At 45.0% G+C, this 15,033-nt stretch overlaps 1 long non-coding RNA gene across 2 annotated transcripts in view; it reads right to left on the bottom strand.

Annotated features, from left to right (window-relative positions):
• Nucleotides 1–981: 981 nt before the first annotated feature.
• The window catches only part of LOC134947825 (uncharacterized), a 64,279-nt gene continuing 50,227 nt past the window's right edge, over nt 982–15,033 (bottom strand). For both annotated transcript variants that reach the window (XR_010182801.1, XR_010182802.1), the window contains exons 4-6: nt 14,305–14,351; nt 5,205–5,254; nt 982–1,071 (exon numbers count right to left, since the gene is read on the bottom strand). This is a non-coding gene — a long non-coding RNA (uncharacterized LOC134947825). The remainder of the gene's footprint in view (nt 1,072–5,204; nt 5,255–14,304; nt 14,352–15,033) is intronic.

Genomic DNA, 15,033 nt, shown 5'->3' with positions numbered 1-15,033 from the left:
TACCGATGGCGGTCATGGATTCAGTATGATATGCCGACTGTCCAGATCCCGGCGGTCAGGAGACCGACGCCAGGATCCCGACAGCCGGAATACTGGCGGCGAGCGCAACGTGTCCCCTTGTGGCTTCACTCCACTTGCCAAGCTTCAGGCCCAGTGGCAACCATCGGTGATTCATAGTATTGCATTTATGGGAAGTAATAGGGGGATGGCTAGTCCGACACAGGTGTTTTGCAAGCGGTTCATGACCGTGCCGCAGCCAGCAACTGCATCGTGTAAGCAGTTGCAATGGCCACATTGACCTAGTTTCAACAGACATTCTGAGCAGCCGCAGGGTTGCTTAGATGTTTGATGTTGCGACTGAAGTGTTACTGATGGTGTATCTTTGTACACAAGAGGAGGATAAGAGACTTTGCCAGTAGAGTCTCTGTACAAATTCCAGTGGCTTTGGCATTAGCATATATTCGCAGTACTACTGTGTACAAAGATGCAGCCGTGATTGGATTGGTGGCCACCTCTGAATCAGGCTACTGCCTATGTGATGGTGGTTCTGTAGGCAAAGTATTGGGGCTAAAAAGCTCCTTTTCCAATCTGCTATTCACAATAGAGGATCTCAAAACTTAGCCACAGTTGTTCTTCCCCACCTTTCCTCCAAGCATCTCAATACCCCTCCTCATCCCTGCCATTTTCATTATCCCAACACTCCCCAAACAGTATCACTAATAAGTATTAGCACTCCCAATCCAGCTCATTATAGTCTAATGTCTAATATGCTCACATGCTGCACTTAAACACTTATTTGGTAGGATACTTATACTATCCCTACAGGATCTTTCCCATTTACCTGCAAGCTCATTAGCAGACAATTATTATCTAGCAGGTGCACCACACACTATAAACATTAGCAAGAAGTGTTGCTACCAAGTACATTCCCTACATTCATAAGTACTGGTTCTTTACACTAATAAAACAGCAACTTATAATAGTCTACCATTTTAATCACATTCTACTGATATGCACCATAATCGTATAATAAGGTTTGCAAAGCTCCAGTTGTTCATCTTACTTTTTCTCCTGTAAATTGAATAGAGACTGGGTAAATGACAAATGGCAGTCATGCACATAATATAAACAGTATTAAAGGCATACATATATATGTTGTGACCTGGGGGAGCAGGAGCGTTTGCACTTTTACATTTGTCCTACACTTGTAGCCTATTCATTTTTGAATTCCTGAAGATGTTAGAATGCTAACAGAGAACTGGATTTTCACTTTATTCAGCTAGCTAATGTAGATACTGGGTTACAAGACTCAATGAGTTAATGAGAGAGTGGTTGTTGACCTGTAATTTGTTTGTGGTTTTTGTTTGTGATATGCTAGGTCCCTTCATATTAGAATGGAAACTCTAATCTTTAGTTAAAGCTGAAAGTCACAGGATTCTACTTAAATTTTTAATTTAAGTTCTGGTTATCTACTACCTTAAAATGAAAGATAATTTTAGGAAAAACACAAATTGAAATGAGCGTTAGCAAATCAGGTAAAGCAGAGATGGCACCTTTAATGGCTTCAAAAATGTCAGTATTAGTGACTATTGAAAACTAAGTGATTCATCGTGCCCTACGGGCGCTCTTCACATCGTCGTGAGGGGCTACGCCCCCTTAACCCTTGCATGGCCTTGTGGTGTGCAATATTTGTATTATATGGAGTATTACCTCCAATCATAATTGCGTGAGTGGTTAAATATTGCACGGACAAAGGGCGTGCGATGGTTAAGGGGTCGTAACCCTTTGCAACGGCATAAACAGTGCACGCAGGGCCTGATGAATCACCTAGTAGGTGCTGTGGTTGGCGGAGTGGTGGGTGCAAGGGAGACGCGGATGGGGGAGGGGGTCCAGAGGTGCCGTGGGTGGGGGAGGGGTGATTGTGGGGGTGCCATGGGTGGGGGAGGGGCTGATGTGGTTGTGACATGGGTGGGGTGGTTGTGTGAATGCTGCAGGTGAGGGTCCGGAGCCACCATGGGTGGGGGAGGAGCGGTTGCTGGGATGCTGCAGGTGGGGGAGGTGGTGCCACAGGTGGGGGAGGGCAGGAGCAGGGGTGCTGCGGGTGTGGGAGGGGGTCCAGAATCACTGCGAGTGGTGGAGGGGGTGTGCCACAGATGGGGCCCGGAGGTACTGCGAGTGGGGGAGGGGCGGGTAATGCTTCTCCTGCTTCTCCTCCTGGAAGCAGCTAAGCTGCTATCATCCTTTTGGCAGTGGCTCTCCCGGAGACTCGCACAGCAGCCAAGCAGCCAGTCACTATTGTTAGCGCCGGTGTCCCAAGTCGCCACATTACAAGGAAGAAGATGCACTCAATAAACTACAGCTCCCAGCAGGCCTTAGCGCCGGAATGCTTCAGCGGTAAGGGCTGCTGGGAGCTGTAGTTTATTTAGTGCGTCTACTTCCCTGTAATGCGACGCTTTGGGACACCGGCGCTAACAACAGTGACTGGCTGGCAGAACTGACTGACTCGCTGAATCAATGTAAAAGGTGAGAGTGCAGTGCAGTGTCAGTGACACTGCACACCCACTGCACTGCACAGCACTGTCACCTTTTACATTGATTCAGCATCCAGACATTACCCTCCGTGATATCACCCACTCTATCCATTACATTAGCCATCTCGGGGCTTTCAGGCCGGCAGGCCAGGTGCTGTGTTGCGGAGTCAGGGCCTCTGGGGATCTGGGTGCACATGTGGCAGGGAGGCACTTCTGTGACATCACGCGCAGAGGAGGCTCAGAGAGTATGCGGCGCAGGGAGGGCAATGAAAGCCTTCCGCTGTGCCGCTTTCATACACATCTATGCCGGTGGCCGCAGCTGCTTTTATTCCACCTGTACCGTGGCTAGGGAGTGGGGATTGTTGATGCTGGAGGGGGCAGGCAGCAGGACATAGGACGCTGAAGTAAAAGGATTTTTTTTCACTATATACAGTGCAGAGACTTGCTGCAGATGCAGTGGCATACCCTCCAGCTGTACCTTTTTGTTAGGTACAGTACCTTTTTTTATGGTCTGTACCGATTTCTGGCTCTCCAAACTTCCATTGAAAGTATACAAAAAGGGGCGTGACCACGCCACTGTACCCGTGACCATGCCCCCTTTTCAAATTTGTAGCAATTTTTATGTGTAAATTGTTGGAGGGTATGTTGCTGCAGATGCAGTGGGCCTGGATTGGGGTGTGGGCCTGGAACTGCAGCTCCATCAGCTCCACTGTTAATCCTGCTCTGGAAACACACAGCAGCCGAAGGGCAGAGCCTCCGATTGGATGTAACCTGCGTGGGAGGGCGTTTCTCTGCCAATCAGCTGTGGACTGGGTGTGATAGGCCTGCTGCTAACCCAATGAGAGCTCCTAGCCACGCCCAGCGTTATCCACAAAGTCACAGAGTGACAGATCTGGGCTGTTATATAGGAGATGAGAACTTTCTATTCAGTATATACGATTTTAATGGCATCGGTGCAAGAAATATAAGCATTGGGGGAGAACTAGGACTTGTGGTTGGGAACAATCTGAATGTCTGGTTCACAAAAGAACATTGAGAGCAAGTAGTAATGCCAGACATCAGTGTCCGGGACTCATCAATCTGGGCTTAGTTAATTAGCTGTGGCAAATACAAGTGTGAGGTTGCTGTGGTGGGTAAAAGCGCTCCAAGGAGACTGTGCTTTAGCCAGATTAGTATTTTGCAAGAGGCTAAAGTGGAGTGAACCATGGTGCATATTTCTCACCATTTAGACATGCAGAACGGACAAAATAATGCACCCAAACTCGCCAAGATATTCCTGCAACTATTTGCAAATGTGTTCTGCCACTTTAAAGGATTGTGAGTTAGGACTGAGTTATGGTGATGTATTGGGGGTGGGGGGTGGGGATTGTGGATGAGGCAGAAAACTGGAAAAATGTTACATCAAATATTAGCATTTAACGGTCTGAGCAGCCTTCAAACACAGTTTGTGCATACCTTCCAACTATCCCGATTTTCACAGGACAGTCCCATTTTTCTGGTACTGTCCTGCTGTCCCACTCGCAGGTCGCAGTGTCCCACAGTGGGTGTGGGGGGTCAGTTAGGAAGCCCCCTGTCACTTACTACTCTGCTTAGAGCAGCAGTGAATAGATACTGTATGCATGCGCGCAGCATCTGTTCGATGGAAGAGAGGTACTGGGGGCATGTCCAGCAGCTCGCGGAGCGCTGGGCATGTCCCCACATTGACAAAAATGGGGCGTGGCTCGTGATAGTGGTATTCCCTGTGAAGTCACGACCTTTCCCCAAGATCACCCCCCCCCCCCCCTTTTCGGCATGCAAAAGAGTCCCCACTCAGGGGACAAGAATGTTAGGAGGTATGGTTTGTACAAACTCTGCACATTCGTTCATCAGTAGTCTGAGCATAGGGGGTCATTCTGAATTGATCGCAGCAGCAAATTTGTTAGCAGTTGGGCAAAACCATGTGCACTGCAGGGGGGGCAGATATAGCATGTGCAGAGAGAGTTAGATTTGGGTGGGATGTGTTCAAACTGAAATCTAAATTGCAGTGTAAAAATAAAGCAGCCAGTATTTACCCTGCACAGAAACAAAATAACCCACCCAAATCTAACTCTCTCTGCACAGGTTATATCTGCCACACCTGCAGTGCACATGGGGGGTAATTCCAAGTTGATCGCAGCAGGAATTTTGTTAGCAGTTGGGCAAAACCATGGGGGTAATTCCAAGTTGATCGCAGCAGGAATTCTGAAAGCAATTGGGCAAAACCATGTGCACTGCAGGGGGGGCAGATATAACATGTGCAGAGAGAGTTAGATTTGGGTGGGGTGTGTTCAAACTGAAATCTAAATTGCAGTGTAAAAATAAAGCAGCCAGTATTTACCCTGCACAGAAACAAAATAACCCACCCAAATCTAACTCTCTCTGCACATGTTATATCTGCCTCCCCTGCAGTGCACATGGTTTTGCCCAACTGCTAACAAAATTCCTGCTGCGATCAACTTGGAATTACCCCCATGGTTTTGCCCAACTGCTAACAAATTTGCTTCTGCGATCAACTCAGAATTACCCCATAGTCTTATAGTGTTCCTGTGTGGTATATAGATATTTGCATATTTTAGTCACTCATCTTAACTGTGCTACTTTGATCATGTGAATTAAAAGTACAATATGTTTTCTAGAGCTATAAAAGTCACTTACTCAGTGATGGATTCAACGTCCTTCTTCTCAGGTAGACTTTCTGGAGAAACCTACAATGCAGTAAAGAGAATTTTATCAATTTTAAGGTGAAGGAAGATCTAACAATAAAAATAGCTATTAATTAAATCAGAGGATAAAGGTAATCTTTATAATGTGACATTGATAGTGTACGGTAAGCATAGGTGTATGGTAACAATGATGGGCAGGGTAGCGGGAACCCAAACACTATTCTATTATTAAATATATTTCATTTAGCCAGAGTATATAGACAGATATTATTATTATTATTATTATTATTATTATTATTATTATTAATTTATTTATATGGCACCATAAGGGTTCCACAGTAGATAACAAAGTACATAAACAAATGGGCAAAACAAGAAAACAGCGACTTACAGTTTAAGACAATGCAGGACAAGTACATGGTATATACAAATTGCTGCATCAGTGGTCATGACACTAATAAGCATCAGGGAGGCAAAAACTGAGTGTTAGGTTCCAATGTAGGAAATATAGAGTACACAACATTCTAAGTAAGAGAATGAAAAGCACATGAGGGGAGAGGGCCCTGCTCGTGAGAGCTTACATTTTGAAGGGCGGGGACAGACAAGGCTGTCACAGATAAGGCAGACAGTGAGCATGAAATAGAGGGTTAGGATGAAAGATGGTTGGGTTTGATGAAGAAGTGGGTCTTGAGAGCTATTTAAAGTTTTGTAGAGAGGTGGAGAGTCTAATAGAGAGAGGTAGAGTATTTCAGATAGGGAGCAACATGTTAAAAATCTTGGGAGATGGTAGTGAGAGGAGGAAATCGTTAGGCAGGAGAGGTGGCATGCATTTGTGAAGCGAAGAGGGAGTGTAAATGGAGATAAGGTCAGAGATGTAAATAGGGGAGGAATGAGTGTGAGAAGCTTGAACTTGATTCTGAAGGGAAGGGGAGGCAGTTTAGGGTTTGTAAGAAAGGGATCGCAGACGTAGTACTGTCAGGTTTGGATTTGTTTGTGGGTCCAGACTAGGGATTGCCATGGGAGTGGAGGGTGGAAGGCTGGGTTGGAAGCTAGGTGGCTTGATGTAGGACTTCTCCATAAAGGACAAGGATTGGAGGTGGTTAAAGCAGGTCTGTGGTAACTGTAGTGCTGGAAGGCAGAGCAATGCCAATTACACAGGATTGCTGGGTTGTGGAGCAATACCAGCTATTTAGGTTTAGGCACTGGGATGTGGAGCAGGAGCAGCTACACAGGATTGCCGGGATGCAGAGCAGTACCGGCTACTTAGACTTTGATGCTGGAATGTGGAGCAGGAGCTTTTCAGGATTACCGGGTTGTCACCAGTGCTTTAGGTTTGGGTGCTGGAGTGCGGAGCAGGACCAGCTTCTCAGTATTGCTGGATCATGACCAGCTACTCAGGATTTCTGGATGCCAGTTTGCAGAGCAGTACTGGCTATAAATGATTGCTGGATCAAGACCTGCTACTCAGGATTGCTGGATTCTGAGTTGCAGAGCAGTACCAGCTATACAGGATTTCTGGCTGGAGTCAGTGGGTGCTAAGGTGTTAGCTGCACAGGAGTCAATGAGCAAGCTGCTAGACAGAGCGATACTCAGCAGAGGTCACAGCAGGTCTGTAGAAAACAAAGCACTGACAACAGGAAGTGCCTTGAAGGATATTTATACTCCTGGGTCTAAGATGACTGGCTGTTCACCCGTGATGCAACTTCCTTCCTATTCCATTTGTGCTCCTACAGTCACATGACATGAACTAAGATGGTGGTGCCCAGCACCTAGAATGGCAGAAACTTCATGGGGTACACACTGGGTAGCATGGGGTGCAGCAATAACAGTGACAGTATCACAGTACTGCACACAGGAGATCTTGCATGATTTCTACAAACAAGCACACAAGTAGCTACCAGCTAGTATGTGATCACTGCTGCAATGTGGAGTCTACACAGGTGCACAATCAGTTTGGGGAAGTGCTGCAGCAGTAATGCTATCTCACGATGAAGGCATAGCAACTTGGAAGCTGAAGTCTGTATGGAGCTTAAAGCAAGGCTGTGATAAACCCTGAAAACACTGCAGTACATGTGGTAAAACACAAGGAAATCACTTAGAACATGATCATGTACTTATGGAGAGGAAGATGAATTGAGCAGCAGCACTGAGGACAGATTGGACTGGAGAGAGGTGGTTGTCAGTTAAGACAGATAGGAGGAGATTACAGTAGTCCAATCTGGAGATGACCAAGTGAGTGAATGAGGGTCTTAGTGGCATCCAGGGTGAGAAAAGGTCTGATCCTGGAAATATTGAGATGGAAATGGCAGGACTGTGAAAGGAACTGAATGTATGATTTGTAGGAGATGGAGGAGTCAAGGATAACCCTAAGATAGCACTCTTGGGGGCTAGAGGAGTTGGTTGAGCCATCAATAGATAATGAAATTGTGGGAGATAAGACTATGCAGGAGGGTGGGAAGATGATCAGCTCAGTCTTAGAAATGTTAAGTTAAAGAAAATGCTGGGAAATCCAGGAAGAGATAGCAGGGAGACAATCGAAGATATGAGTGAGAAGAGAGGGGGAGAGGAAAGGGAGGAAAGGTAGATCTAAGTATCAGCTTAGATATGATATTGGACGTCAAAAGAGCTAATGAGCACACCTAAAGAGAAAGTACAGAGAAAGAATAGAAAAGGTCCAAACACAAAACCTTGGGGGACACCTAATGTTAGTGGCAGTGGGGGAGGGTGGGGTCCTGAAAGGAGATAGAGCAGGAACAGTCAGAAAGATAGGACAGCCAGGAAAGGCAGTATAACGCAGACCAAGGAAGTGAAGTATTTCCGGTGGTCCACAGTGTCAAAAGCAGCAGAGAAGTCAAGGATGGAGGAGTCAATATCATGCTTGAAGGCAGAGGGAACAGTGCCTGATGAGAGGGAGAGATTGAGGAGGTGGGCAAGATGGAAACAGACAGGAAGCATGGCGGAGGAGGCGGAAGGGGATATGATCAAGTGGGGAGGTGGAGGGACAAGATGAGGTCCATGACTTTATCTCCATATAAAAAAAAAGGGATGCAGGTGCACTATGCAAACATTACTACTGAAAATTTAAATATATATTACAATTACATATAAGAGGTTGTTGGCATAAATTTGGGCCTGCCCACCAGCGTCAAAGTCACCTCTTTGTCATGCAAATCCTTAACATTCTAGGGGTTCATGTCTGGGGCACAGGGCACTCCCAAACCAGCCCTGCCAAACCACCCTAAGGCATCACACAAATGAAAGATAGCAGTAAAGTGTTACAGAGTAAACATATCTACTCAGTGTTAGAAGTGCTACAGGAGAGAAAATAAGTGAAAAAATACATGGATAAAAAACAAAGAAAGTGATATAAAATGTAGATGTAAGTGTTAAGTGGTAATGCCTTGAAGTGGCCAAGCTGAGAAGTTCAGGGGGCCCCATGCCTCAATGCTCACCCCAATACAAACACTATATAAGTATAAAAAGGATTTACTTTTGATTATGCCTATTTCAATGTGCAGCCTAATGCTAGTTTCCTGCGTAAAAAAAACATAGAGGCGAGTGGGGAGGGGTGCCAATCAAGATTGAAGTAATCTCAAAGTCCTGCGGGCACTTCTAGCTTTTAATGAATCACTAACTGTCCGGGTCAAAGTTAATGGCTCCTTGTCTACACCCTTTTTTATAAATTATAGGAAGAGACAGGGATGTCCCCACTACTCTTTGTCATCTGTACTGAAGCAATGGCCAGAGCTATTAGAGCTAACAACCATATTTCTGGCTTGTCTGTAGGTGACAGGGAATACAAATTATCGATGTTTGCAGATTACTTATTAGAAATTATCACTCAACCTACCTCCTCACTACCCCACCTGATGCAAGAACTTGACACCTTTGGCAAACTCTCTAATTTTAAGGTCAATATGTCTAAATTATGTGCCCTTTGTCTATCAGCTTCCCCTTCAGAAGTAGCTGGCCTTAAGAGTTATTTCCCTTTCACCAGGAAAGCTTCCCATATAACATATCTAGGTGTTCAGCTCACCCGTGACTTATCCCGCTCAGTACCTTTAAATTTTCAACCTCTTCTCCAGATAGTTAAAAATGACTACAGTAGATGGCATCTTAGACACATTTCCTGGTTTGGAAGGGTAAATGTTGTCAAGATGAACACTCTCCCTAAATTGCTTTATACTCTCCAGACACTACCGGTATCTATCCCCGACTCCTGGTTCTGGTCCATACATTTCCTTATCCAGCAATTCAAGTGGTTTCGTAAGAGACCTTGGATTAGCAGATCCATAATGACACATTCGATCCGTGATGGTGGGTTTCAACTACCGGATATTAAGAATTATTATCATGCGGTACAACTATATAGGATTTTGGATTGGACCAGGAGTTGGAAAACTAAGCAATGGGTCGAACTAGAGGGTGTTTATATGCAGCTGTATCTTTCCCTGGCTCCCTTCTCTGCCTGAGCACCCCTCACTCATCCAACTATATCCCCAACCTCTCCATTCGGAAAGTTCTACACCGCTGCCCTATTTCTTCAAAATTTGGCCCTTTGACAACTTTCTTAGCGAATCCTGAATTTACATCTGGCCTTACTCTTTCCTACTTCTCTGAGTAGGCGAATGAGGGACTCTTTAGGGTTGGTCAGCTTGTGGCATCTGCCGGTGTAAAACAATTCTCTGATATTCTCACAAAATGGGTAATCCCACAGAATGATTTCTGGAAATTCTTACAAGTTAGGCATTTTTTAACTTCCGACTTCCACAAGCATCCTTGGACTTAACATCCTTCGAGAGGCTCTGCGTTGGCCTGCAAGACCCTACACATACGATATCTACTTTATATAAATTATTACAAAACTCCTTGAACTCTCCTCATTTCACTTTAGATTGGGAAAAGGATCTAGGACTCTCACTCTCTCATAAAGGTTGGGAGACTATATTTTTTAAAAGTCCACTATAGTTCTGTTTGCATTTAGGTCAGAGAAACCCAGTACAAAATTTTAATAAGATGGTATAGACATCCTACCCTATTGCATGCCATGTACCCCACAGTCTCAGCTAAATTTTGGAGATGTCGAAATACAGATGGGTCACTACTGCATATTTGGTGGGAATGCCCACTCATTTAAGTTTATTGGACTGATATTATTGCAACCTCTCAAGACATACTTAATATACCTGTCCCTGCTGCCCCTGCTTTCTGGTTGTTGAAACAATCCTCTGTCTCACTGTCCAATTACAAGACATTGCTATGACACCTAGGTAATGCTGTGCGAGCAACAATCCCTATCCGGTGGAGATCACCTCTCCCGCATACATGCAAGACCTTATTCTCTAGAATTGATTATTATATGACCATGGAAGAAATGCTTTTAAGTTCACAGTTATTTGGTTCCCCTGGCTCGAATATAAAGCATCAAAATCCTATAGAGCCTTCATCTCTACGTCGACTGGAATGCAATAAGATGCACCATCTTTAGCGGCTAGCAAACAATCTATACAGCTCTCGGAATTTGGTTTAGGTGCATTTTGCTTTTCTCCTTTCTTTCTTTTCTTCTATTTTTGTTTATTTTTCACACCTTTCCTCTTCCTTACCCTATCCCCGAACATACTGGAATTTTACTCCTTTTTCGGTAGCGATAAAAACTACTACATGTTTTTATGTTTCTTCCGTTATCTGAAATCAGCTTGATAATTTTGATATTTTCTCCTATAATTGATTGTTCTGTATCTTGCTGTGTCGAGTTATTTTATACTTAATAACGTTTCAATAAAAACAGATTATACAAAAAATATCATATAAGAAGTTGTTAGCATATCTTTTGCCAAAGATATCTCAAGATATCAAGGTTGCTGTACCATTGAGGTGAGATTAATTTAGAAAGCAGCGATATAAAAAGTGTAGTGATGGTGGAGGTTCCTGAGCTCGAAAAGTAAATTGCAGGAGGTGGGTAGGGAGGGAATAAAGTGTGATGCAGTTAGAGGTGAGATGAGATGACAGGGAGAGGAGGAAGGGAGCAGGGCTGAGTATTTGGTTAGTAGGTGGGAGAAAGGTGAATAAAAGTGGGTAACAGGAGAGGAGGGTAAGGGAAGAAGAGGGCTGAATGGGAGACAGAGGAGGTGGTGTAGGAGGGGAAGGATAGAGGTGAAATAAGGTGGCAAAATGAAGGATTAGGTAGATAATGAGTGATGGGGAGAGTGGAAGAAAACCTGGACATACAGTAGTATGTGTCAGACCTGTTGGATGCTGTAGATCCGGATTTGTGATCTGGGGTATCAGCTGGGTCTTGGAGGATTAATCGGGTGGGCCGAATGAAAGAACTTTTCATAAGTCTCTGGTTGAGACACAGTACCCAGTGAGGCACGTCAGGCTGATTGGAGACTGAGAGCTGGAGGTTGGTTACCGTGAACAAACACCCAGCAGTATCTGGAGACGGTGGGCTATGGTGCGTGGACGAGACCAGGAGTAACTGAAGGAGCGAGATTGAGCAGTTTCAGCCAATGTAGAACAGTGACGCTGGTTTGAAAATCGTCCGGCACTGGAGAACACCAGATTCAGGATGCTGTATAAACAATGCTGTGGAGCACAGAGAACTAATTCAGACCTGATCGTAGCAGCAAATTTGTTAGCAGTTGGGCAAAACCATGTGCAGTGCAGGGGGGGCAGATATAACGTGCAGAGAGAGTTAGATTTGGGTGGGTTATATTGTTTCTGTGCAGGGTAAATACTGGCTGCTTTATTTTTACACTGCAATTTAGATTTCAGTTTGAACACACCCCACCCAAATCTAACTCTCTCTGCACATGTTATATCTGCCCCCCCTGCAGTGCACATGGTTTTGCCCAATTGCTTTCAGAATTCCTGCTGCGATCAACTTGGAATTACCCCCATGGTTTTGCCCAACTGCTAACAAAATTCCTGCTGCGATCAACTTGGAATTACCCCCCATGTGCACTGCAGGTGTGGCAGATATAACCTGTGCAGAGAGAGTTAGATTTGGGTGGGTTATTTTGTTTCTGTGCAGGGTAAATACTGGCTGCTTTATTTTTACACTGCAATTTAGATTTCAGTTTGAACACATCCCACCCAAATCTAACTCTCTCTGCACATGCTATATCTGCCCCCCCTGCAGTGCACATGGTTTTGCCCAACTGCTAACAAATTTGCTGCTGCGATCAATTCAGAATGACCCCCTATGCTCAGACTACTGATGAACGAATGTGCAGAGTTTGTACAAACCATACCTCCTAACATTCCTGCAGTGCACATGGTTTTGCCCATCTGCTAAAAAAGTTGCTGCTACGATCAGGTCTGAATTAGGCCCTAAGCACACATTACAGTGTGTAAGATGTTGCACTGGCAATCTCTTACCCAGAAAGCCTCAGCTTTATTCCTGCAGGCTTAATCTAATTGGTACTGCAGCAGTGGCTGGTCATTGGGTCATGCAAGTCAGCTGACCCCATCCAAGATGGCGGCGCCCATCCCACAGTTCTGCAGCTGGAAGCTGCACAAAGAATGTTGCTGCTTCTGCTCCCTGCTCCTCTAGCCGTGCCCGCAGTCTGTGTCCGCCGCCAGCAGCCTGCACCCCCTCCCGAGGGACCAAGCCAGAATGTACAGATGGGTAAGTGCCGGCGCTCCCGCACAATGCCCCATCGCGCCGTGACATCACCCCCCCTTTTTGGGATGGCCTCTGGACAGCAACCAGGTTTGTTAGGATTCTCCTTATGTGACAGTATGGATAAGATAAATGGGGGTAGGAAAACTGGAAATAGGAGTTGAGGCTGTATGAGTAAGAGATGTAGATTTACAGAAATGCAGGTGAAAGTATAGAGTTGGTAAATATGAATGCTCAACAGCAATAATTTAGTTTAAAGCTAAATAAAAGTGTAGATTATATGGGTGCAGAACTTGAATTTTAAGGTAGACTGTTAAAAATGAGACGCTGTGAGGGTGGGTAGGCAAATAAAATAATTGTCATTCAGACAGGCCTTTTAAATGTATAAAGTCAAAATTTCATTGGTAAAGTTTACATTCAGATGTTTGTGAAAAACTGAAAGTTTAAATATAAGTAATTGCAGGCCAGTTGGAAAATTCTTGCAGTGTCCAAAACAGGAAGTTCAGTGTTGACTGTCCAGGTTATAAAGACAAGAAGTGTTTGTTGTGAAGAGCAAGTGAAGTCACATTTGTTGTTTTATTGCAGTCCTGTATTTTTGATTTTTAATAGAATGTTCTCTTCTGTTTTCCTTCGGTTTAACACCAAAATTATGCTTAAAATCTAAATTACACTTTGAACATAAGCACATATTTAGTGAGAAATTAATTTATTCTTTGTGATGTAGTTCAGCAACATCTGAAATATGTTTAGTAGTGTTTGTAAAGGGGAATGGCCAATTACTAAGGTTTTTCCTCTCAGCCACTCACTGTGTCTGTAGGATAACAGTACATAGCAATGGGGGTGATTCAGACGTGATCGTAGATGTGCTAAATTTACGATCAGCTTTCCTGACAAGTGGGGGGACGCCCAGCACAGGGTTAGTCCACCACGCATGTCAGGCGGGGGGCCAACACACACACAGAAGTACAAAAGCATCACACAGTGGGGATGCTTTTGTAGTTCAGGAGTAGCTCCCTACCAGCGCAGCTCCTTCATGCTGGCAGGGAGATACCCGTTGCTGCTCGGGTCTCAGTGGCTGCGTGTGACATCACGGCCCATCCCCCAATGGTCTGGGCATGCCTGCATTGCCCGGACTGCGCCCCCTAAATGGCAGACAAATGCCACCGGCCCGCCCCCTCCCGCCCAGCGACCACCTCTGCCTGTCAATCAGGCAGAGGTGTTCGCTATCCTAAGACAGCTGTCGGCAGTCTGGCATGCGCCGGCGCACTGCGGCATAGGCGCATGTACAGTTCAGACCTGATCGCTGCTGTGCGAAAGCAATAATTTCTTTTGTGATATAACCAAATTGTGCTGACTTGCAGAGGTGAACACATTTTTAGCACATCCCCCCACTACCAAAAAAGTATTAACTGTTCTAGACCACAAGGTTGAAATTCTCTAAAGTGATGTACAGATGTCTACAACGCACCTTCTTTATAAAGGGTCTTCTGAGGTATGCACAGCAACTTCTCTTTTCTGTAGATAAAATACAAAATAACAGGACTATTGGTGTCTTTTTTCAATCGCCTTTAAATGGGACTCATAGCTTTCAGAACATTTCCATATACACATTAATGTGGGTAACAGTGATAGGCAAGCAAAAAAGAGTTGAGTTTTGAGGCAGTGTTTGAAGGCTTTAAAGTTTGGTGAATAGGCTACTTTGGACAATATATGCAGTTCCAGAAATAGGATGCAGTGCGGCAACAGTTCTAGGGTAAGGAATAAGCATTGTAGAGTAGAGAAGGTTGGTGTAAGCAAATGAGTACCTGGAACTCTGGAGACTGGGTGGCAACTAGGGAGTTCCAGAACTCACGTGTGGCGCTGCGGCTGGGAATGAGTAACCGCAGCTACACCTACTCTACCCCTGACTCCTTTACTCCTCCCAGTGGTCGGATGGTGTCTGCAGATATAGTCTTCTGCCTTTAGCAGCCGCGTTTGAATGGGCGAATTAGGTCCACCCAGACTCCGATGCCCCCAGGTCTTATGAGGTGACAAGGCACCAACCGAGACTACGAGTGAGTAGGGGAAAGCTAACTAAAACCTGCAAGACTACCCACAGAAAAGAATACAGGAAAAAACATGAACAAATTATGGCCCTCATTCCGAGTTGTTCGCTCGCAAGGCGATTTTAGCAGTATTGCACACGCTAAGCCGCCGC

The sequence above is a fragment of the Pseudophryne corroboree genome, chromosome 8, assembly GCF_028390025.1.
Source record: "Pseudophryne corroboree isolate aPseCor3 chromosome 8, aPseCor3.hap2, whole genome shotgun sequence".
Taxonomy (NCBI): Eukaryota; Metazoa; Chordata; class Amphibia; order Anura; family Myobatrachidae; genus Pseudophryne; species Pseudophryne corroboree.
Note: the sequence above shows the minus strand (reverse complement) of the source record. Positions and strands in the feature narration are given on the sequence as shown.